At 49.2% G+C, this 23,180-nt stretch overlaps 1 protein-coding gene across 6 annotated transcripts in view; it reads right to left on the bottom strand.

Annotated features, from left to right (window-relative positions):
• PLCG2 (phospholipase C gamma 2) overlaps positions 1 to 23,180 on the bottom strand; it is a 173,983-nt gene that overhangs the window by 142,212 nt on the left and 8,591 nt on the right. For 4 of the 6 annotated variants that reach the window (XM_072819422.1, XM_072819419.1, XM_072819421.1 and 1 more), the window contains one exon: positions 17,529 to 17,685. The gene's annotated coding sequence lies outside the window, so the exon portion shown is untranslated. Of the gene's footprint in view, positions 1 to 4,783; positions 4,882 to 17,528; positions 17,686 to 23,180 lie in introns of those variants that run through there. The other 2 variants (XM_072819424.1, XM_072819425.1) reach the window with 2 other exon arrangements.

The following is a 23,180-nucleotide window of genomic DNA, read 5'->3' as shown; positions in this document are numbered from 1 at the left end:
CCCCCAACAGACCAGCACAGAGCAGTAGCTAAAAGACACTTTTCGAACAGAATGACATCATGTCAACCTCTCTGACCAGCCTGCTTCAGCCATAGCCCGAGCCCTTACTCTGCAGAGGGGAGTCCAATGGGAGACTCTGTAGACCGTCCTCCACTCCTGAGCCATATTTCCACACTTGTAAAGGGGAAGACAGATTATAGAAACCTCCAAGGCTCTTGGAAGGATTAAACCAAATAGTGTATCTTGAGGCTCTTAAAACAATGATGTGGGGTGCCTGGGGGGCTCAGTAGGTTCAATGTCTGCCTTTGGCTCAGGTCATGACCTCAGGGTCCTGGGATGGAGCTGAGTCAGGCTCCCTGCTCAGCAGGAGTCTGCTTCTCCCTCTGCCCACTTGTGCGCTCTCTCTCTCTCAAATAAATAAATAAAATCTTACAAAAAAAAAAATGCAAGGTCAGGTCAGTACTCCTCAGATTTAGCTACAGCTGCTACTACCATCCATTGTCCTGTGCATCTTATCTCCTCCCCGCCCTCCAAATCCCACAGGATCAGGAGCCCACGCTGTTGCTCCATAGAGAGGAAGGTGTCCAGCCAGGGCCATGCAGGCCCTCACTCTGCATCCACTTTCCAACAGCCTCCTGTCAGGCCACTCAAAATCAGGGCCTCAGTTCCCTCATCTGCAAAATGGGGATACCACCAGCCTCCCAGGGCACTGTAAGGTTGGAAAGCTAGTGCATGGACAGGCCCCCAACTCTTAGAGGGGCCTCACAGGATAGTCATCAGCCAGTTGTTCGACATGCAGGTGCCTCCTCTGTGCCAGCAGGGGAGCTGGGGACTGATATGCAAATGAGAGGGAGTGGGGAGAGGCCCCAGCCTTACCCTTTGCCCCCACCCCACCCCCACTCATGCCCATCACCAAAGGCACCTCCATAGGTATCTCGCAGCTGGAGATAAAACCATGAATTACACCTGCTCTCTACCCACCTGGAACCAGACCTGTGTGCTCAACTCCTACCCGAAGAGGTCAGACAAAGCTTCTGGAAGAGGGCATCTGAACCCGATCTTTTTAAAAGGTGAAGCAGGAGGGAACGAGGTTCTGATCAGAGGAACAGGCCTAAGCAAAGGCCCAGCAGCAGGACTGGTAGTGTGCCACAGGCTGAGAGGAGCCTCCTGCCTCATCACCCTGTAATCCAGGACTACGGGCTGAGCCAGGTGCCTGTGGCCAATCCCAGACCAGTGAGCTGTTTACTGGCTTTCCCCAAGTGCCAGCACCTGCTGTACCTGGTTCATCTCCTTTATCTCAGTGTGAACTGCCAGAGGTGAAAACCCAGGTCCTGAGAGGGGAAGTTACACGATCAAGGTCACACACAAACATGGCAGCACCAGGATTCAGAACCCTGGTCTGAATCCCAACTCTGTCAACACCTGCCTTCTGAACTCAGAATCCTGTGGCAGGGGACACCTGGGTGGCTCAGCAGTTGGGCGCCTGCCTTTGACTTAGGTCGTGATCCTGGGATCCGGGATCCAGTCCTGTATCGGGCTCCCTGCAAGGAGCCTGCTTCTCCCTCTGCCTGTGTCTCTACCTCTCTCTCTATATATATTTCTCATGAATAAATAAATAAATCTTAAAAAAAAAAAAAAGAATCCTGCAACAGAAGCTGGCCAGAAAGTAACTAATTCGGCATTTCCATCCCTCTTGAGAGAGGTTAAAGGACCTGTCTAAGGTCACACAGCTGGAAAGTGGCAGAAGTGGGATCTGCACCTGGCCCCAGCTCCACAGCCCTTTTCACCATGCTGACCACCCCCTACCCCCCACCCCCACCCCAGCCATGTGCCTCTAGAGCTTCCTCCCAGGTCTGCAGGCTGACATGCAGCAGGGCACCAATAGGGAACCTTGTCACAACACCTCCACCCCCACTAAACCTGCCTGTCCGGAGGCAGTGGGACCCTCTGTCCTTTCTGATTCTGGCTCTGGGAAGGCCTTGGACTTAACCTTTCCCAGATTCTGGTTACTTCCAGCTCAGAAGTAGTGGATTGGCTCAACTAGAAACATCAGGTCTGGGGCAGCCCAGGTGGCTCAGAGGTTTAGCGCCGCCTTCAGCCCAGGGCCTGATCCTGGAGACCCAGGATCAAGTCCCACATCGGGCTCCCTGCATGGAGCCTGCTTCTCCCTCTGCCTGTGCCTATGCCTCTGCCTCTCTCTCTCTCGGTCTCTCATGAATAAATAAAAAGAAAAAAAGAAACATTAGGTCTCTCCTGTTGCCTCTCGCCAAAGACTGGAAAGAGGTCCTCAGGGCCATAAGATCCTTGCAGTCAACTAACAAAATCCAGCCAGCTCCTGACTCAGGCTTCCAGAGCTTGACGCATGAAACATAGGCAAAGAGGTCTCCAAGGCCTTCTCCCCAAGGGAAGGCACTACCATCACAGGCAATTTTCATTTTACTCCTGGAAAGAAAGACAAAAAAGAAAGAGAAGGAAAGACAGAAAGAAACGGCCCTGAAATCCCTTTTTTGTTCCTGTTTCTCATCTCATCCTCCCTGGGTAACTTTGCAAAAGGACTTATGGTATCAGAGATTTAGTAAGAGGTGTTGCCATTTCTACTTTTCATGTCCTTCTGTTTGAAATAAACTTCTGGGATTCAAGGACCCAGAACCAGGAAGCAGAGAAGTTTACTTCTTTTCGGTGCCTTCGGCACACATTAGGCCCATACAGCAGTTCGTATCAAATCCCACAGAACGAGTCTCTGTTCAATTCTGCAGTCACATCACAGAGAGGGGTAGCTGCTCCTCCAACGGCTCAAAGGAAGGTTGGCGTAGCTGCGTCTCACACCCACCCCACAGCTACAGATTTTATTGGAGGAACAGGCAATATCATCCACTTCAGGTAGGAACGTGAAAGAGTCCATTTTCTTAGGGGGCAAACTGTGATCATCTGTGAAACCATGAAACATGCATATGCTTTGATCAGCAATCACCTCTGTGCAGAAAGAAACACAAAGATGTTCACAGAAGCATTACTGGCAACAGAAAAGAACACAACGGGGAGGGAGGTCCCCTAAAGAAATCATGGGACATGAGTGCTAAAGCATGCTCAGTAGCTATCTGGTAGCATGAGGAAATTTTACAGATCAAGTTAGATTCATGAAATAGATGAAAGAAGAATGGCAAGCCAGTAAGCATCACAGAATTAGGTTTTTTAAAAGGCTGCCCATGTATAAGTCTAGGGGAAGTGGTGACTTTCAGAGGAGGGGAGGGGAGAGATGAGGTCTTGACTTTTTATTAATTTAAGTGGTAACATATGGATGAGCTTTTTCCTGTGTTTTTACTGTTTTCTAAATTAAGAAGGGTTCTGAAGTTTTCTTACCAGCAATTTTCTTTTTAAGATTTTTATTTATTCATGAGAGACACACACAGAGAGGCAGAGACATACGCAGAGGGAGAAGCAGGCTCCCTGCAGGGACTCAATCCCAGGACCCAGACCCTGGGGTTAACGACCGCACCCAAAAGTACACAGACACTCAACCACTGAGCCACCCAGGTGCCCCATTACTGGCACTTTCTCACTGACTCCACCCAGCAAAAGGGCCATTCATGGGGTCTCACCTTTGCCTCTTCTACGGAAGCATCACACACTCAAAGTGGGGCTGTCATGTAGGAGGGGAGGATGGAGGTGGGGTGGGGAGACCATTTGGGGGAGGCGGCGGTGGCAGCAGCAGCAGCATTGGGCAATTTCAGCATCCATGAAGCCCCCAGTGAGTGCGTCCCTGAACTGGTACATGCAAGGCACACACAGCCTCGCAGCAGGCTACCTGCCTGGGCCTGGCATGGGCCCCTAAACGTGCCCCTCTCTGCAGAACTACAGCTAAGGATGACGGCCAAGCCCCACACATGGCCCTTAGCTAAAGAGGGTCAAGAACTAGCCAGGGCACCCTTTCCATAGATAGGTCCCAACTCTCAACAGCCCTGGAATGTAGGTTTGAGTAGCCCTAGTAGTATCCAGGGTAAGGAACTGGGGCTCAGAGAGGTTCTTCAACGTACCCAGGGTCACACAGCTGGAATTGAAATTCAAATTAAGCTGATTCACAAAGCCACCTGTGTCCTTGTGCCACGTCACCCCCCCCCAACCCACCACACTCTCAGTCTGGTTTAAGATCAGGGTGCTGGAAAGAGCCCGTACTCCGCCAGCATCCAGGGGCCAAGCCCTGTTTAGACAACACGGTTTTCCCCCCAATTCTGCTGCTATGGCGGTGATGACTGGTTGGGATTCCAAACCAGAACCAAGAAAACACGCACAGACGAACACATATAATGATTTATGCCCCCACCTGGGGAGGGCGGAGCGGGGATCCTGAATCCCCCCAACCCTCCTAGTGTCTTCTGGGTGAAGGTGCGCCGCCGCCGACCCGCTCCACCGCCCACCCCGCAGCCTCCTGTGTAACACGGGGCAGTGCCGGGGTCCGCCTGGCCGCCCCGAGCCCGCGAGCCCCGAGCCCCGAGCCCCGAGCCCCGAGCACGGACGCGGCCGGGGAGCGCGGGCCCCGGCGGGCGCAGGAGCCTTGAACGCCAAGGCCAGCGCGAGCCTCCGACCGCACGCTGCGCCGCTCCCTCCGGGTTCCCATGCCCCTCCCGGTGGGGAGGTGACCGGCCCCGGGCCCCGACCCCCGCCTCCCCCGCCTCCCCCGCCGGCCCCGGGCCCCGAGGGCGGGGGGGCCCCGACGGCCAGCCCCGCGCCCGCCCGCGCCCGCCGCGCCCGGGCGCCGATGCCCCCCCGCCCCCGGGGCGCTCACCTGGCCGAGCCCCCGCCGCCCCGGCTCCGGCCCCGGCCCCGGCCCCCGGCCCCCGGCTCCGGCTCCGGGCACTCCCTGCGGCGCGCGCCCTCCACCGCGGGCGCTGCTACTTCTGCTTCGGCCGCGGCCGCGCGCCACGTGACCCCGGGGCCGCCCCCCGCGCCCCGGCCCGCCCCCCGCGCCCCGAGGCCGCCCGCCCCGCCCCGCCCCGCCCGCCGGGGGCCGCCGCGCGCAGCACTTACGGGGCGCCCCCTGCACCCGGCTGCGCCCCGTGCAGGCCGCGAGCGCCGGAGAACCACCTGGAGGTGGCCGCTCTCGGGCCGGAACGGGAAGGGCCACTGAGGCCGCGCCGCGCTCAGGCCACCGCTCGCGACCTTGGGCACGCCGCGTACCTACGCTCAGCCTCAGTTTCCCCATCTGTCAGGCGGGACCCACACAGCGCCGGCCCCGAAAGGAAGGTACAATTGGGACTTGATCTCTTTCCCAGTCAGATTTTTTTTTTTTTTAAATGACTCACTTTGTAAACCCAGAAGCGTACGGATGTGATAGTCAGATGCCCGCTGTGGTATTTAGTTGATGGCCCTGTTGCATTCTGGTGTTTCACGACACAATGTTTTCCTTTCTTTTTTATTTTTTTTCTTTTAAGATTTTATTTATTTGTCCTAATCTACTTTATGTTTCTAAAGATTTGCCTCTTCTGGACATCCCAAAGGACAGAATGATGGGGAGGGAAACCAGGGGTTCAGAGAAGGTGACCGCCACAGCTAAGGAAGTGGTGGACTCGGGACTTGAACCCAGAACAGAACCTGTCACTTTGCCACCACAACACAGGGTCCTTCTTCTTTCCGATGACGACATTCAAAACTGTCAGCTCCGATGGTTGAAGCAGGATGCCTGTTTTAGCTTGTCTCATTTAATCCTCTGCCTCTTTATGAGAGACACAGGCAGAGAGAGGAGCAGGCTCCATGCAGGGAGCCTGATGTGGGACCTACCCAGGGACCCCAGGATCACACCTTGGGCCAAAGGCAGACGCCCAACCACTGAGCCACCCACGCGTCCCTAATTCACACTTTTCATGTGCACCTTTGATGCAGGTGTCTTCGTGATTAAAGCCAGTGTTAGGGTCACCCACAGAGCCGTCAGAGCACATCGGTTTTGCTCCTAAATTGCTTGAGCTACATCGTTTTTTGAACCTATGAATGTTGCTCCTACCGAAAATGTTATTTCTGAAGCCACCAGATGCATTCACCTCACCAACTTCAGAAATCCATAGATTCATTTCTTTCCCTGCACCATCTCAGGAGTGTACCAGTGACTATTTCGCACAGACCACTGGCTGCCCTGTTTTCTAAAGAGATCTGTGAAAGGCTTCTTATAACGTCAGCCACTTGGAATCATGGGGCCAATTTCCAAGAAATATGGCTAACTCTAGGTTAAATTTCTTTGCCTTTTTTTTTTTTAAGTACTCCAACTTATATTTATTTCCATCAATCCTTTTAACACTTTTAATTTGCTACATGTTATACGATGTGCACGATACCTTGGTACAACCGCGTATGTGGACAATTTACTCTTACAAAATCTGCTCGTATAGGGAAGCATGTTGAATCTCTTGCTGACAAAATGAGACTGTGTGCAATCAGAAGTTTTGGAGACCACTCCTGGAAGCCTTGGCTCCTAACCTCTGTCCAAACAGATGCTAATTCTGGCTGGAGCTCTCTCTGGTCCCTGGGGTCAAGCATGGAAGAACTCTCTGTTAATCTATGATTGTAAGCCTACAGCATCTTGGCAGTTAAAATATCGGCATGAAATGATGGTCACAGTACATGGCAGTTGGCTTCTTCATATTTTTTTTTTAAATTTATTTTTGTTTATTTATGATAGTCATACAGAGAGAGAGAGAGGCAGAGACACAGGCAGAGGGAGAAGCAGGCTCCATGCACCGGGAGCCCGACGTGGGATTCGATCCCGGGTCTCCAGGATCGCGCCCTGGGCCAAAGGCAGGCGCCAAACCGCTGCGCCACCCAGGGATCCCGGCTTCTTCATATTTTTAATTGCTTTTCTTCTCTGCCTCATCTGGTACGATGAATGGGAATCTTTAGAGCTCCTCATCTCTTTTTCTTAAACTTCAGCTTGTTTGCTCAAAATAATTGGGACATTAGCTCCTCCCTACCCCTCCTCCTTCTGGGAGCACTAAAATACAAAATGACATTTCTTTTCCAAAGCATAGTAGGTAGGGGGAGAAGCCACCCTATCAAAAGAAGGAAGGAAGGAAGGAAGGAAGGAAGGAAGGAAGGAAGGAAGGAAGGAAGGAAGGAAGGAAGGAAGGAAGGAAGAGAAAAGGAAGAGAAAAGAAAAAAGAAAAGAAAGGAAAGGGAAGGGAAGGAAAGGAAAGGAAAGGAAAGAAAAAAACCATCACAGGGAGGACTCGCGGGTGTTAAGTCAGTAGACAGTGGAGGCAGGATTGGAACCCAGGTCTGTGTGGTGCCAGCACCCATGGACTCAGAGTCCCACTGCCCATCCAAAGCTGTAACAGAAGGCATTCAGGCAGGGAGAAGTGAATTTGTAACCACTCCACACAGATTCACAAATGGGTCAGGAAGTGACCTCAAAGGGTGGAGGGAACTTTCTTTTCCTTTTCATATAAAAAGAAAGAAGAAGAGGGGGGAGGGGGAGAGGGGGAATAACCTGAAAGAAAATTGTCTTTTCATCAGCAATAGCCTCAACTGTTTATCCTGTGTTCCTCGCCAGTGCTCATTACATACATGTCCTTTCCCCCATAACCCTCTTCCATTCGCTAGCTGCCAGGGTGCACCGGCCGCTTAGGCCCTCGGGGTTCAGGGTTTCTGTTTCCCTCTCTGCAAAACCCATACCTGCCTCCCAGGCCAATGGCGAGGATTAAATGAGACAAGCTAAAACAGGCATCCTGCTTCAAGCATCAGAGCTGACGGTTTTGAATGTCATCATCAGAAAGAAGGACCCTGTGGTGTGGTGGCAAAGTGACAGGTTCTGTTCTGGGTTCAAGTCCCGAGTCCACCACTTCCTTAGCTGTGGCGGTCACCCTCTCTGAACCCCTGGTTTCCCTCCTCATCATTCTGTCCTTTTGGAATGTCCAGAAGAGGCAAATCTTTAGAAACATAAAGTAGATTAGTGGTTGCTGAGGGTACACAGGTAGGGGAAGGGGTACGGGGTTTCCCTTTGGAGCAAGGAAAAAGTTCTAAAATTGTGAAGATGGTTGGACAGTGCTATGAATATACCAAAAGTCACTGAACTATGCATTATAGAGGGGTGAATCGGGGTGCCTGGGTGGCTCAGTCAGTGAAGCCTCTGCCTTCAGCTAGGGTCGTGGTCCCAGGGTACTGGGATCCAGCCACATCCAGCTCCCTGCTCAGCAGGGAGTCTGCTTCTCCATCTCCCTCTGTGGCTCCGCCTGCTTGTGCTCTCTCTCTGTGTCAGATAACTAAATAAAATCTTTAAAAAAAAATAGAGGGGTGACTTGTGTATATATAACATATCTCAATAAAGCTGTTCAAAAGAAACAAATCCTACCTTAGAAAGTTCTTGAAAGAATTCAAGGTAGTGGGTAACAACTGCTAAGGACAACAGGGCTGTCAATAAGTAACAGCCTCTCAGTCTGTTATGTGGTGGGCCCCTTCTCAGCCCCCAGTGAAGTCCCTGCCCCTGCCCCAGGAGTATTTTGGCCTCCCCCTCCACCCCCAGGGCCAAAAATGAGCAGAAAACCCCTGAGAGCCTTCGCGTTTGGTTTCCTTTCCCGACATTGTTCAGAGAAGTGCACGTCCCCTGGGGACAAGCCCAGTCCCAGCTGCTGGCTGGCAGGCCTCTGGGAGAGGAAGTACCACCCAGAGCTGGCTTCCAGACCTTGTCAGGGTCAAGCCAGGCCTAGCAGTTTGGAGGGGGGGCGGGGCCTGAAACCTCTGCTATTTTGTTTTTCAGGTTTATTGAACCATCATTTTTATACAAAAAGCTGTGCATAATTAACGTATACTAGTTGATAAGTTTGGACGGATGCAGATGCCTGTTACCATCACCACAATCAAGGTAATAAACATATCCATCACCTCCAAATGTTTCCTTGTGTTACTTTGTGGTTGTTGCTTTTTGCCTTATGTTATGTATGTGAGTGTGGCAAGAACGCTTAACATGGTATATCCACTCTCTCTTTGGTAATTGAGTATAGTCAACTGTAGATAAAATGTTGCATAGCAGAGCTCTAGAACTTACTCATCTTGAGTGACAAGAACTTTATAACTAAACTTTAGAACACCTCCCCATTCCCCATGCTCCCACCTCCTGGTAGCCATCATTCCATCCTTTGCATCTAGAAGCTTGAGTCCTTTAGATGCCTCACAAGAGAAGAGTCCTGCAGCAGCTGTCCTCCTCTGACCAGCTCGCCTCACTCACGTACTGTCCTCCAGGTCCATCCACATTGCTGCAAACGGTAGGATTTCCATCTTTTTAAAAGCTGAGTAATACCATTGTAGGTACATAGAGCATTTTCTTTATCCGTATATTTATCAGTAGACATTTAGATGGTCTCTACATCTTGACTATGGTGAGTAATGCTGCTATGAGGATGGGAATGCAGGTATTCCTTCACGATCCCATCTTCAGGTTTTGGAGGGAGATAGATAGATAGATAGATAGATAGATAGATAGATAGATAGATAGATATAGATAGATGATAGATCAGAAGTGGGATTGCTAGATCTCATAGTGGTTCTGGTTTTCATTTGGTGAGAAACCTCCTTGATGTTTTCCACAGTGGTTACACCAGTTTGCATTCCCACCAACAATGCACAAGGGTTTCCCTCTCTCCACATCCTCGCCAACACCCATTACCTTATTTATTTATTCATTTATTTATTTATTTATTTATTTATTTATTTATTTATTCATGATAGACACAGAGAGAGAGAGAGGGGCAGAGACACAGGCAGAGGGAGAAGCAGGCTCCCTGCAGGGAGCCCAATGCGGGACCGGATCCCAGGACCCCAGGATCACACCCTGGGCCAAAGGCAGGCACTGAACCACTGAGCCACCCAGGGATCCCCTACCTTTTTTTTTTTTTTTTTAATACTAGCTCTTTTAGGGATGCTAGGAGCTGAGTGGCTCAGTGGTTGAGCATCTGCCTTAGGCTCAGGGCATGATCCTGGGGTCCTCAGGTCGAGTCCCACAGCGGGCTCACCATAGCGAGCCTGCTTCTCCCACTGCCTGTGTCTCTGCCTCTGTGTGTGTTGTGTCTCATGAACAAATAAATAAAATCTAAAAAAGAAAAAAAAAATACTAGCTCCTCTAACAGGTGTGAGAGAGGGCTATCTCGTTTTGGCTTTGATTTGCATTTCCCTGGTGATGGGTGATTTGGGGTGCCTCTTCACATACCTTGTCTTCTTTGGAGAAATGTCTGTTCTAGTCCTTTGCCCAGTTTTTTGTCTTCTATGGAGAAATGTCTGTTCTAGTCCTTTGCCCAGTTTTAAATCAGGTTGTTTGCTTTGTTGCTCTTGAGTTATAGGAGTCTGCTGTCTACATTGAGGCCTGCTTGGAAGAGCCTCTGGTCCCATGGTTTTCCTTTGGGCTTCTCAAGCCTCATTGCTTGGGGCTCATTTATTCATTCAACAAACACTTGCTGAGTAGCTTCGAGGAGCCGGGCACTGCTGGGCTGAAGGACAGCAGTAGTGATCATCAAAGCCCCTCCCTGTGGGTACACATCATAGATGGAGAGCCAGGGACGGTGCGGGGGGCAGAGGGTGCTCTGGAGTGAGACTGGGCAAGGTGGAAGCCCTGTCCCATCGCTCACTGTCTGCATGGCTCTGCACAGAACTGCCACCCTCCGTGGGGCCATTTCTTCATCACTATGACGGTGGCCGTGGAGGAGCGAGTCAGCCAATGCATGTGCAAGTCCAGGGCACCAATCCTGCTTAAGGGGGACCCCAGAGCTGACAGGGCAGTCATTGCTTTGTTGTGAACACACAACACACCGTCCCCGCTGTGCTTTAGAACTGGCTGCAGCTGGCCCTTCCCAGGCCCTCAGCCTCCTGAAAGATCAGGAGAGACAGCTGAAAAGCAAGAGCCACTGTGGGGGAACAGCTCAAAATGCAGGCCGTGGAGACCGACGGGCCCAGGTAGGAATCCCAGCTCTGCCACTTCCCGACCTTGTGTCCCCAGCGAAGTGGCTTTGTCGGCGTCTGTTTCCCGACCTGAGACCTGCGCTGCTGAGCACAGAAGTCCCTACCGCCCACGGCTGGAGTGGGAGAAAGGCCCTCTTTAATTACACGTCACCCCCAAGCCCAGGAGTGGTTGGGAGGCGGGCACCGCGCAAGCAGAAGTTCAAGTACATCAACCGGATGAAGATTCTTTCCATATCTGCCACTCCTGGCAGCCAGACGGAAAAGGGGGGAAAGCAAGAAAGAGGAAAACTCTCCCAAAAGCCCACAGCACGCTTTCTCTTCCATGTCATTGATGGGGACTGGGTCATGAGCCCATTTGGCCTCAGCAATTCCCCGGGGAAGGGGCATCCACATCTGGCTGGAGGCAGGAAGCCATGGGGAGGGGTGGTGGCATACAAGGGGTGCAGCAAAACAAGGTAACAGCTGGGTGGGGTGGCAATGTCATGGGGGCAGCCCAGGGAGTCTTGCAGTTGTCACACGAGGCAGCCAGAGAAAGCTCACCCCAGGATGCTGGCTCCCTTTTGTTCCCACCACAGCTCCCAACCTGGTTCTTGCTCATTCAACAAACACTGAGTCCTTGGGAGACCCCAGACCCTGTAGATTAGTGTTCCGGGGCTGAGCTACAAAGTACTTACTGTAGACTAGATGGCTTAAACCAACAGAAATTTATTCTCCCAGGGTTCTGGAGGCCCAGAGCCCAAAGTCCAAGTGTTGGCAGGGGTGGTTCCCTCTGGAGGCGCTCAGGGACAGCACAGCGCCTGCCTCTGTCTTAGGTGCTGGCGGCTGCTGTCCATCCCCTGCCTTCCTTGGCCTGGGGCTGTATCCCCTCACCTCTGCTCGGTGTTCAGTGACTTTCTTCCCTGTGTCTGTGTCTCAAATCTCTCTCTCCTCTCTCTGGTGAGGACACCAGTCACTGGATATTAAGGTGGGTTCTGAATTTAAGATGATCTTATCCTGAGATCCTAATTACATCTGCAAAGACCCTATTTCCAATTCAGGTCACATTCACAGGTACAGGGGCACCTGGCTGGCTCAGGTGGTTAAGCATCCAGCTCTTGGTTTCAGCTCAGGTTTTGATCTCAGGGTCATGAGATTGAGCCCCACATTGGGCTCAGCAGAGTCCGCTTCAGATTCTGTCTCTCTCTCTCCCCCTCTGCCCTTGCCCCACTCTTTCTCAAATAAATAAATAAATCTTTAAAAACAAAATTCACAGATACAGGGGGTTTGGCCCTAGATCTTCTTGGCAGGTCATGATTCAACCTACTAACCATGTATTAGGTAAACAGGGCAGCCCATTCCACACTCAAGGGAGAGACAGCAGAAAGAGGCATTTATTACCAAAGAATGGTAAGAGATAGATTAGAGGGATAAACCAATATACTTTCTGGGGCTGGGAAGACTTCTCAGAGGAGGTGACATCAGAAACTGGGTCTTGAAGGAAGCATAAGAGCTTTCCAAGAGCATGAGAAAAAGAGAGAGAGAGAGTTGTTATAAACCAAGCTGGTTAGTTAAAGCTGATAAATGCCCCTAAGGTCAGAATAGTGGTTCTCTTTGCCTGGGAGGGGGACAGAAGGAAGGGGCCTCAGGGGCTGTGACATTCTCCCTTTTGATCCTGCAGTGACAAGGGATGGTCACTTGATGAAAATGAGCCTTACACTTACAACCTGTGCAAGTTTATGTGTATCTCAATAAAAAACATTTTTATATATTTATTTATAAAGATTTTATTTATTTATTCATGAGAGACACCAAAAGAGTGGCAGAGACATAGGCAGAGGGAGAAGCAGGCTCCCGGCAGGGACTCAATCCCAGGACCCCTGGATCATGCCCTGAGCCAAAGGCAGATGCTCAATCATTGAGCCACCCAGGCATCCCTCAATAAAAAAAATATTTTTAAAAGGCTGCTCACTATGTTAACAGGTTGTCTCTGACTTGTTCTGCTTTCAGTGTTTTCTAAATATTCTTTACTGAGCACATCTTAGTTATACTAGAAAACAAAACTGAAAAACGAGGCTGTCAGCGTTCAGCAAGTGGACACTTTGGGAGAGGACACATTGACTCACCCTCCCCCCATGGAATCCAAGACAAATTCTCCTTAAACACCAATTCAATAGAGCACTCCCTCAACCCACAAGTATTTACTAAGTACCTACTATGGGTCAGTCACAATTCTATTCTAGGCTCTGTGGTTGAGGAGAGGACAGATTCATTCTCTATCAGGAGGTCACAGCTGAGCAGGTAAAAAAATAGATTATACACCTGTTAAAATGGCTAAAGTAAACACAACGGACAATACCCGGTACTGGAAAGGGTGTGGAGCAGCTGCTGGGAATGCAAAACAGTGCAGCATCCTTGCTGGGCAGGCTGGCCAGAAAACAGATGGGCAGTTCCTTAGAAAGGTGCACAGAGGGCACCTGGGTGGTTCAGTGGTTGAGCATCTGCCTTGGGCTCAGGGTGTGATCCCAGGGTCCTGGGATCGAGTCCCACATCGGACTCCCCACAGGGAGCCTGCTTCTCCCTCTGCCTGTGTCTCTGCCTCTCTGTGCATCTCTCATCAATCAATAATAAAATCTTAAAAAAAAAAAAAAATAAGGACCCAGCACTGACTATAGGACCCAGCAATCCCACATCTAGGGATTGACCTGCGAGAAATGGCAACATGTGTCCATGCACAAATCTGCATGCAGCTTTATTCATAATCACTGAAAGAGGAAAAGACCCCAATGCCTTTCAACACATGAAAGGGTAAACCAACGTGCCCTCACCGAAGTGGCACTCATCGATCAGCAGAAGTAAACTGGTAGGAAAGACGCCAAGGGTGAACCTCAACTGCATCATGCTAAGTGAGAGAGCCCAGAATCAAAACGCTACCACAGTGAGACTCCACTGATGTGACATTCTGGAAGAGGTAAAATCACAAAGACAAGAGTCCACTGGTTGCCAGGGACTACAAAAAAGCACAAAGGAATTGTTTTACATTTTGCTTGTAGTGAGATGACCCAACTATATGAATTTGCCAAGACTCGTATGCTATGTACACAAAAGAAAAAAAAAAAACTATGTACACAAAAGGGTGAATTTTACTGAGTACAAATCATACTTTACTTTAAAAGTAGATTCTAACAATACAGATGATAAGGCCAAGGGGGGTTGAGGGAGAATTAGTAATGAATGCAGGTTTGGGAGAAGAGGGTCAGGAAGGCTTCCTGAAAGCAGTGAGGCTAGTGAAAGGCGAGGGCCGTCAGCTGAGCAGGGACAGGACCGGGGAGAAGGCGGGTGGCAGACGGCAGAGCAGCGTGGATGATGCGGATGACACGCTCTGGGCAGGGTGTAGTTCTGCTGGAGTGAAGGGTGTACGTGCCCCGAAGGAAGGCAGGGCTTGGCTCATGCAGGCCTGCTGAGTCTCGCTAAGGTGTTTGGACACTGGCTGGGGGGCACTGGGGAGCTACAGAAGGTGTTAGGATGGAAGAGTGGTCTGGATGATTTCTGGCTTGGAAAACCCATTGTGCGAGGGTGGGTTGAGGGAGCCAGGCTGAGGGCGGGAAGACTGGTCAAGACATTCTCTCTCCATGGTTGTGCATTCTTGGCACAGACCTTCCGTCGCTCAGGTGCTAATCAGACGCTTGCCATGTGCCAGGCACTGTTACAGGAGCTGGGGACAGACCAAAACTCCCCGTGGCTCCTAGATTCTAATGGGGAAGACAGACCATAAACAAGGAAACGGCTTACCAAGGTCATCCCAGATGGCAATGAGCGCTGTGACAAAGCAGATGGGTATAATGGAGGAAGTGAGAGGGAAACTTAGGGCAGTCACAAAGGTGGCTCAGAGAAGGTGACATCTGAGCGTGACCTGAGGAGGAGGAGGAGCTGGCTCAGTGAGGATCTGGAGAAGGATCTTCTCAGGCAAGTGCAAAGGCCCCAAGAGGGGAACCCGACTGCTTTGGAGGGGTACACAGTGGAGGCTGAATCCCTAAAAGCCATGAAGTGGGGCACAGCTTCACCCTCCCAGGGGTCTTCCTGCTAGCAGAAGAGGGAGGGACCGAGCCTTCCCCTACGAGTGGCTGCCTTTCATGTCCCTGCCCCACATCCTCCATATTTTGGGGCAATGATAGTTTATGGACCCAAGTAGGGAGACAACAGCCTGGTTTTCCCCTTGGTTCTAAAGGTCACAGCTGTGGCCACCATAAACAGCGCCTGTGTTGACAAAATCAACAGAGACTGGGAGACGTAGGACACACCTGAGAAGGACAATCTGGATTTTCAAACTTAAAAAATTTTAAAAAGGCTGGAGCAAATCAACACACTTCGGTGACTCATCTGTTGTTGAACCCTCCCTGCCACTGTGGTCCTGCCCAGCTCTCTCCCGGGGTGTCACCTCCCTCAGCCATGCAGCCCAGTGTCCACAGCAGACATCGTTCACAGACTGAACCCCTGTATCAGATCTGAACCGAGCTGCCCAGCAGCCAGCCAGGCTACTGACATGTAAGGGACCACACTGTCCCTGGCAGGATGACCTGCTCCAACAGAGTTCCGTTAATGGGGTGGCTTGAAACAACTGAAATTGATTCTGTAATAGTTCAGGAGGCCAGAAGTCCCCAATCAAAGTGTCAGCAGGGTCAGTTCCTCCTGGAGGTTCCTCTCTCCCAGTGCCCAGTGGCTGCCAGCAGCCCTGTGTCCCTTGGCATGTAGATGCATCTCTCCGACCTGTGCCTGTATTGTCACATGGTCTCTCTGTGTCTCTCTGTGTCCTCTCTTCTTTTTATAAGGACACCAGTCACTGCATTTAGGACTCACTACAACCCACTATGACATCGTCACTTGACGGCATTGGCAAAAACCCTAGATCCAAATCTGGGAACGTTTGAAGATTCCTGGTGGACATAAGTTGGGGGTGGACACAAGGTCCTTACAAGATGAAAACTGGGCTTGCCACGGGCAATGGGAGCTGTCAGAGAGCGCAGCTAGTAACTGGAAAGGTAACTGCCAGGGGTAAGGATGAGACCCCCCAGGACCCCACGTGCCTGGGTAATAATTAATTGTGGCTCAGCAGCCTTCTGAGGAGAGGGAGTCCATTCAAAAGCCAGCTGGCGGTTACTGTATTTTCCAAAGATACACCTGCCCATACCATCTGACCCTTAGAAACCATTATAGATAATTGATGTGCATTGTGGTTTTAAGCTCCTTGTTTTGGCAACAGATGATTGATATGAGGAGTTTGCTTTGTCAAGTGGGCTTGTAGGTTTGGGGCCAAGCAGAAGTGCCCTGCCATCTGAAGTTCTCCCTCTATGCCCTCTCCTGGGGCCTCTTCTTCCTCCTCTCCTCTAACTAAAATCTGAACAAGTATTTAAATGTCCACTTGAAGGGACACTGATCAGCCTGCCTTGGTGGGGGGGGGGGGCGTGTATTGCACTGCAGCTGTCCCCACTGTCAGGAAGCCCGTGATCTGTCCTCTCACTGTTCCTTCTAGGTGGCAAATTCTGTTTCACCCTACCGGACTCAGTTCATTGTGTGACAGGGAAGGACAAGACAAATTTTACACACATATTATTTAAACTAACACTGAAGAATTGCTTTAAAGGGACTCCTGGGTGGCTCAGTGGTTGAGCGCCTGCCTTTGGCTCAGGTCGTGATCCCAGTTTGGGGATCGAGTCCCACGTCAGGTTCCCTGTGAGGAGCCTTCTTCTCCCTCTGCCTGTGTCTCTGCCTTTCTCTCTCTCTGAGTCTCTCATGAATAAATAAAATCTTTAAAAATACAAAAAAAAAACCCAGAGATATAAATAATTAATTTTAAAATAAAGAAATAACTAAAAAGACAATAGTGACATATATATAGATTTGCCATTGCTCTTAAACACATTAAAATTAAGATGTATAAATGACTGGAAAGAAACACAGATCGAAAGAGTTGTGATAAAACCAACACAGCAGAGGATTACAGGTGTCAGGATGCTGGCTGTCCAATTTGTTAAACTTTTCTGTGTGTTCTAAAATGTTCTAAAATGTTAATAAAAAGAGCAAAATAGCAAATATGATGAGCCAGGTACAGTCCTAAACCTTACTGTCTGATAACTTGTTCGGTCCTCAGGCCAACCTCAGAGCAAGGTTTGATTATTATCCCCATTTTATTCATGAGGAAGCTGGGCATGCAGAAGTTCAAATCATGCCAAAGGTAAGAAGGCAGGTAAGGGACGGATGTAATAGGGAAGCTAGCTAGTTAGCCCTGGCACCGAGCATACTTAGTGATTACAGCACACCACCTCTCACTCACACAATGCCTTTACAATCAGAGGAATTATAATTCTATAATTAAAACATACTTACATTAAAGTTTTATGCCATTTTTTTGTGGCTGCTCGGTAGAACCTGCCCTCCTATGTCTGGGCTATCCCCACTTATGAGGCTATGCCTTGCCAAGGTAGGAAGCCAGACCCTTGCTTTCCCAGACTCCCTAGCAGGTAGGGTCCATATTTTCCCCGTCTGCCCCACCAGGCAGATGCACCAGCACCAGGCTTGTGTTCAGAAGCTGGCAACAGGAGAAGCAGGGGTCAGAGGGCACCTACCCAGCAAAGGTAGTAGCGTGGACACCGGTGTCTAGTAGCATCAGGACCAGAGGCTGCAGCATCAGGGGATCAGCTGCAAGGTCTCCACTGGACTCTCCAGTGCCAGGTTTTGCTTTGCTTCAGGCGGTATAGATTCTAGACCTGGATCTCCATCCTTCTGGAAAATAGACAAGCCACTTAACATACTTCAGTAAACTCCTTGTTTTGGCCAACACTAGAATGGGTTCCTGGCCTACCTCCTACAACTGCTGGATATATTGTATCTTTAGGGTGATTCCTAACAGTATAAAGAAAAAGTGAGTTGACTTGAAAGACTGGAAAGAAGCTGTTGGCAATTGCTGAGTAGAAAGGATAATATCCTGGGATACCTGGGTGGCTCAGTGGTTGAGTGTCTGACTTCAGCTCAGGTTGTGATCCTGGGGTCCTGGGATCCAGTCCCACATTGGGTTCCCTGCAGGGAGCCTGCTTCTCTCTTGGCCTCTCTCTACGTCTCTCATGAATAATAAATAAAATATATTAAAAAAGGATAATATTCTACAATTTAAGGGGACATTGATGTGTATATGTATGTGCATACAAACTGTCTCCAGGGATCCCTGTGTGGTTCAATGGTTGAGTGTCTGCATTTGGCTCAGGGCGTGATCCTGGAGTCCCAGGATAGAGTCCCATGTCAGGCTCCCTGCAGGGAGCCTGCTTCTCCGTCTGCCTGTGTCTCTGCCTCTCTCTCTCTCTCTCTCTCTCTCTCTCTCTGTGTGTGTCTTTCATGAATAAATAAATAAAATCTTTAAAATAAATAATAAATAAATAAATTTTAAAAAATAAACTCTCCAAAAAATTACCAGGAAAGTGGCAACAGTGGCTATCCCTAGCAAGGAGTTTGGGTGGCTGGGGCTGAGGGCAGGAAACTTACATTAAACTTTTAGAATTCTGGGGTGCCTGGCTGCCTGAGTCGGTGGATCATGTGACTCTTGATCTCAGGGCCATGATTTCAAGTCCCATGTTGGGTGTAAAGCTCACTTTAAAAACAAAGTCATTAGTCACTAATATTCAATGCCAATTTTAGAATTCTGTATCTGTGCAAAGATTACCCGTCAAAAAAAATACATAAATGAATTGATTAAAAGGACAAAAAAGGAAATATGATTAAATATGAATCATGACCTCTGGGTGATTATTTTTCCACTTCTTTATATATTTCTGCATTTTCCAAATACCTTAGTAAATATCTTAACAATTAGAAAAAAAAAAAAAAAGGTACAGTGGAAAAGAACTGGAGCCCACAGAATGGGGCAGGATATTTGAAAATCATGTATTAGATAAGAGACTTGTATGTTGTATCTAGAATATAAAGGAATATTATGACTCAAAAAGACACATAAATCAGTTAAAAATGGGCAAAAAATCCAAATAGATTTTTTTTCCAAAGAAGATATACAAACAGCCAATAAAACACATGAAAAGATGCTCAACATCATTAGCCATCTGGGAAATGCAAAATGAAATCAAATGAGATACCACTTCACACACACCAGGGTGGCAAAAATAAAAAAGACAGTAACAAGGGCACTTGGCTGGCTCAGTCAGTAGAATGTGCGACTCTCAATCTCAGGGTCTTGAGTTCGAGTCCCATTTCTGGGGGTAGAGCTTTTTTTTTTTAAGATTTTATTTATTTATTCATGAGAGGCACATAGAGAGAGGCAGAGACACAGACAGAGGGAGAAGCAGGCTTCATGCAGGGAGCCCGATGTGGGACCCCATCCCGGGTCTCCAGGATCACACCCTAGGCTGAAGGCAGTACTAAACAGCTGAGCCATCAGGGCTGCCCGGTAGAGCTTACTTTAAAAAAAAAAAAAAGTAATCACAAGTGTTGACAAGGATGAGGGGAAAATGAGAACCCTCCTACCTTGCTGGTGGGAATGTAAAACAGGGCAGCTGCTTTGGAAAATAATATGGCAGTTCCTCAAAAGTTTAACCATAGGGTTACAGTATGAGTCAGCAATTCTACTCCCAGGTATAGACCCCAGACAGCTGAAGACACACAAAAACATGTGCGTGAATGTTAATATCAGCCTTATTTGTGATAGCCCAATGGTGGAAACACAAGGCAGATGTTCATCAACTGATGGGTGGATAAACAAAATGGTGTCTGCACATACAAGAGAATGTATTTAGCAATAAAAGAGGAATGAAGGACCAACATCCACTACACCACAGATGAACCTTGCAAACATCATGCTAAGAAGCCAGTCACAAAAGAGCACATAATGTATGGTCCTGTTTACATGAAACATCCAGAACAAACCAATCCATAGAAACAAAATAAGTGTGTGATTAGAGGTGGTTGGAGAAAAGAGGAAATGGGGAGTGAATACTTAAAGAGTGGGAGTTTCTGTTTGGGGTGGTACAAACATTCTAAAGTTGATTGTAGTCATGGTTTTCACAACTCTATGAATACACCAAAAACCACTGAATTGTATACTTTAAGTGAGAGAATGGTATGGTATGTGAATTGTACCTCAATAAAATTGTTTTAAAAAAGAAAAAAGAGGGGCAGCCCCGGTGGCCCAGCGGGTTAGCGTCGCCTTGGGCCCGGGGTGTGATCCTGGAGACCCTGCATGGATGCATGGAGCCTACTTCTCCCTCTGCCTGTGTCTCTGCCTCTCTCTCTCTCTCTCTCTCTCTCTCTCTGTGTGTCTCATGAATAAATAAATAAAATCTTAAAAAAAAAAAACAGGAGGGAAATGTTCAACAATGGTTTTCTTCTCTTAGGGTTCCTCTTTTCTGTCAGTTTTGGGTTGGTTTTGGGGTGTATATGTGTTGTTTCCAGGGCCTGGCACAAACTGGAGCCCAGCAAATGTTTATTGATTGAATGGATGGGTAGATGACAAAAGGATGGCCGGATGGATGGATGAATGGTGGTTGCTGGCCTCCAGAATGGCCCCCATGAGCCTCATCTCCTAGGATTTATGCCTCTGTGTTGCCTCCTCCAATACTGAACAAGAGTTGACTCTGACTGACAGCATCCTCTGGAAGGGATAGCGTGTGATGTGTGAGGCTAGGACATCAAGGGCACTGCAGCTTCTGCGCTGGTCCCTTGGGCTGCTCTCCTAGGAGGAAGCCAGCCACCACCATGCTGGACACTGAAGCAGCCCTCTGGAAAGGCTCTCCTGTGGAGAGGGACTGAGGACTCTCACCAATAGCCAGCACTGACTAGCCAGACATTCCTGAATTCCTTACCCTCCAAAATAAGATAATGAATTAATGTTGTTTGAACCATGAAGTTCCGGGGTCAGGGAGCAAGAGATTACTAATGGAGATTTATAAAGGGATGGAAGGATGGATGGGTGGGTGGACGGGAAATAGGAAGGAAGACAGATGGAATTTTTAATTTGGGTCTTTCTAGAGCTTTCTTTTTTCTTTAACTCACCCCCAAAGTAAGGGAGATACAACTACTCCAACATGATTCTCTTTTCAAAACTCTCCATCTCAGCAGGGTTCAGGCTCAGCAAACATCCATGCACAGAAGATGTGAGGTCACTACACTTCCTACCACATTTCCTCTCCCTTGCCCAAAGTAGCACCAAGTGGAAACAACTGGGATCTCTTATATTATTTCAGAAAACATGTGAAAAAAAAAAAAAAGAAAGAAAACATGTGTAGAAGACTGGTATGTCTGTTATGTCTGTTCCAGGCCTGGGCTCCTGGTCCCAGGGTTCCCAAGACGGATCAGTCTTAGAACAAATGCCAAGGAAGCAAGATAAGGTGGTGGGGTCACTGAAAGAGCAATGCTCTGCAGTGTAGACATCCAGTTCAAAGTGTAGCTCCCTTGCTTAGCAACTCAACTTTTCTGCGCTCCTACTCTTCATCCATAAAATAGAGCCAGTGACACCTTTCTAGTGACACCTGTGACTCTTCAACACCAATATTAATGCCAGGTTCACAGGGGACTTGGGATCTAAGAATTATCTTCTTTCTTTCCCCTACTCAGATCTCTGCTTGTTCTTTCCCCTACTCAGATCCCCCCTGGCCCATGACAGTATATGGCGTGGTCAGCTGCATGGGCTCTGGGTTCAGATCACCTAGGCTGGGCTCCAGGCTCGGCTCCTTCACTGTGCTATCTTGGGCAAGATACTTAATCTCTCTGTACCACAGCCTCTTCACCTGTAAAATGGGGATGATAGTAGCTGCCTTATAAATTTGTTGTGAGAGGGACGCCTGGGTGGCTCAGCAGTTGAGCGGCTACCTTCAGCTCGGGGTGTGATCCCAGAGTCCCGGGATCGAGTCTCACATCAGGCTCTTCCCAGGGAGCCTGCTTCTCCCTCTGCCTGTGTCTGCCTCTCTCTCTCTCTGTCTCTCATGAATAAATAAAATATTTTTTAAAAATTTGTTGTGAGGATTAAAGGAGGTAATCTTATAAATCACTGGCATATAAGTACCTCATGACTGCTGACAGTCATAATAGAGACCCAGCAGCAAATTACTACTATCCCATTAATCTCTGTCTGAAGAGCAGGAGGGACAAAGTCAAGCCATCTAGGTGGCCTCCCAGGGAAATGCTGCTCATCCCCCGGGCTTCCCCAGCTGTCCCCAGGCTTGGCAATCCTATTCCCTATCCTGATGGGATAGTGATGGTTCTACCACATGGCCTTAGCACCTACCTCTGAAATCCCACCACGCCCCTGGACAAGCCCATCTCTCCTCCCAGGAATGCTGTCATCTTCCCTGGTCTCCCTTGAAACACACAGTGTCAACTAGCCCAAAGTCAGGGCATGGGACAGATGAGGAAGGGCATGGCCACACCCATAGCTGGGGTCACCAGGGGAATGATCGTCATTGGATGGACTTTGTGGAACATTCTTTTCCTAACGCCGTGGTACACTGGAGAAAAGCACGTTTACTGTCCCTGAGGGGTGTTCTCCAAGCTTCTGCAGAGATGGCTTTCAGGAGTTGAGAGTAGGTACTTCAGTCAAAGATAGAGGCAGAGGCCTTGTCTTCCACTGAGAGCCACCCATCTGCTCCTCCCAGCAGCACTTTCCTGCTTGCCAAGACTGCTTATCTCATCTGACCCCCCGACCCCAGTAGAAGGGGAAGGGAGGATTTCCAGCCTCACTTTACAGATCAGGAAACGGAGGCTCTGAGAAGCAGTTTGCCTAAGAACACACAGCTGGTTCTTCCTCTTCCTACATTTCCCTCATTTTACACTGTTGGGGGGATGATGACCTTTGTGGGGCTCACTGCTTCCGACATAGGCTGGAAAAGTCAGCTGGACTCCCAGGGCAGAATTCCAATGTTGCACTGCCTGGGACATAGTAGGTGTTCAATAAATACTTTGAAAAACACTGTCCTTGGCAGCCCGGGTGGCCCAGAGGTTTAGTGCCGCCTTCAGCCCCGGGCATGATCCCAGATACCCGAGATCGAGTCCCACATCGGGCTCCCTACAGGAAGCCTACTTCTCCCTCTGCCTGTGTCTCTGCCTCTCTCTCGGTGTCTCTCATGAATAAATAAATAAATAAAATATTTAAAACAAACCAAAACAAAACACTGTCCTCCCTGGGGTGCCTGGGTGGCTCAGTTGGTTAAGCATCTGACGTGAGGTCAAGCCCCACATCAGGCTCCATGCTCAGTGTGGAGTCTGCTTGAAATTCTCTGCTT

The sequence above is a fragment of the Canis lupus genome, chromosome 3 (assembly GCF_048164855.1).
Source record: "Canis lupus baileyi chromosome 3, mCanLup2.hap1, whole genome shotgun sequence".
NCBI classification, from domain to species: domain Eukaryota; kingdom Metazoa; phylum Chordata; class Mammalia; order Carnivora; family Canidae; genus Canis; species Canis lupus.
This window is presented reverse-complemented; position numbering and strand designations above follow the sequence as displayed.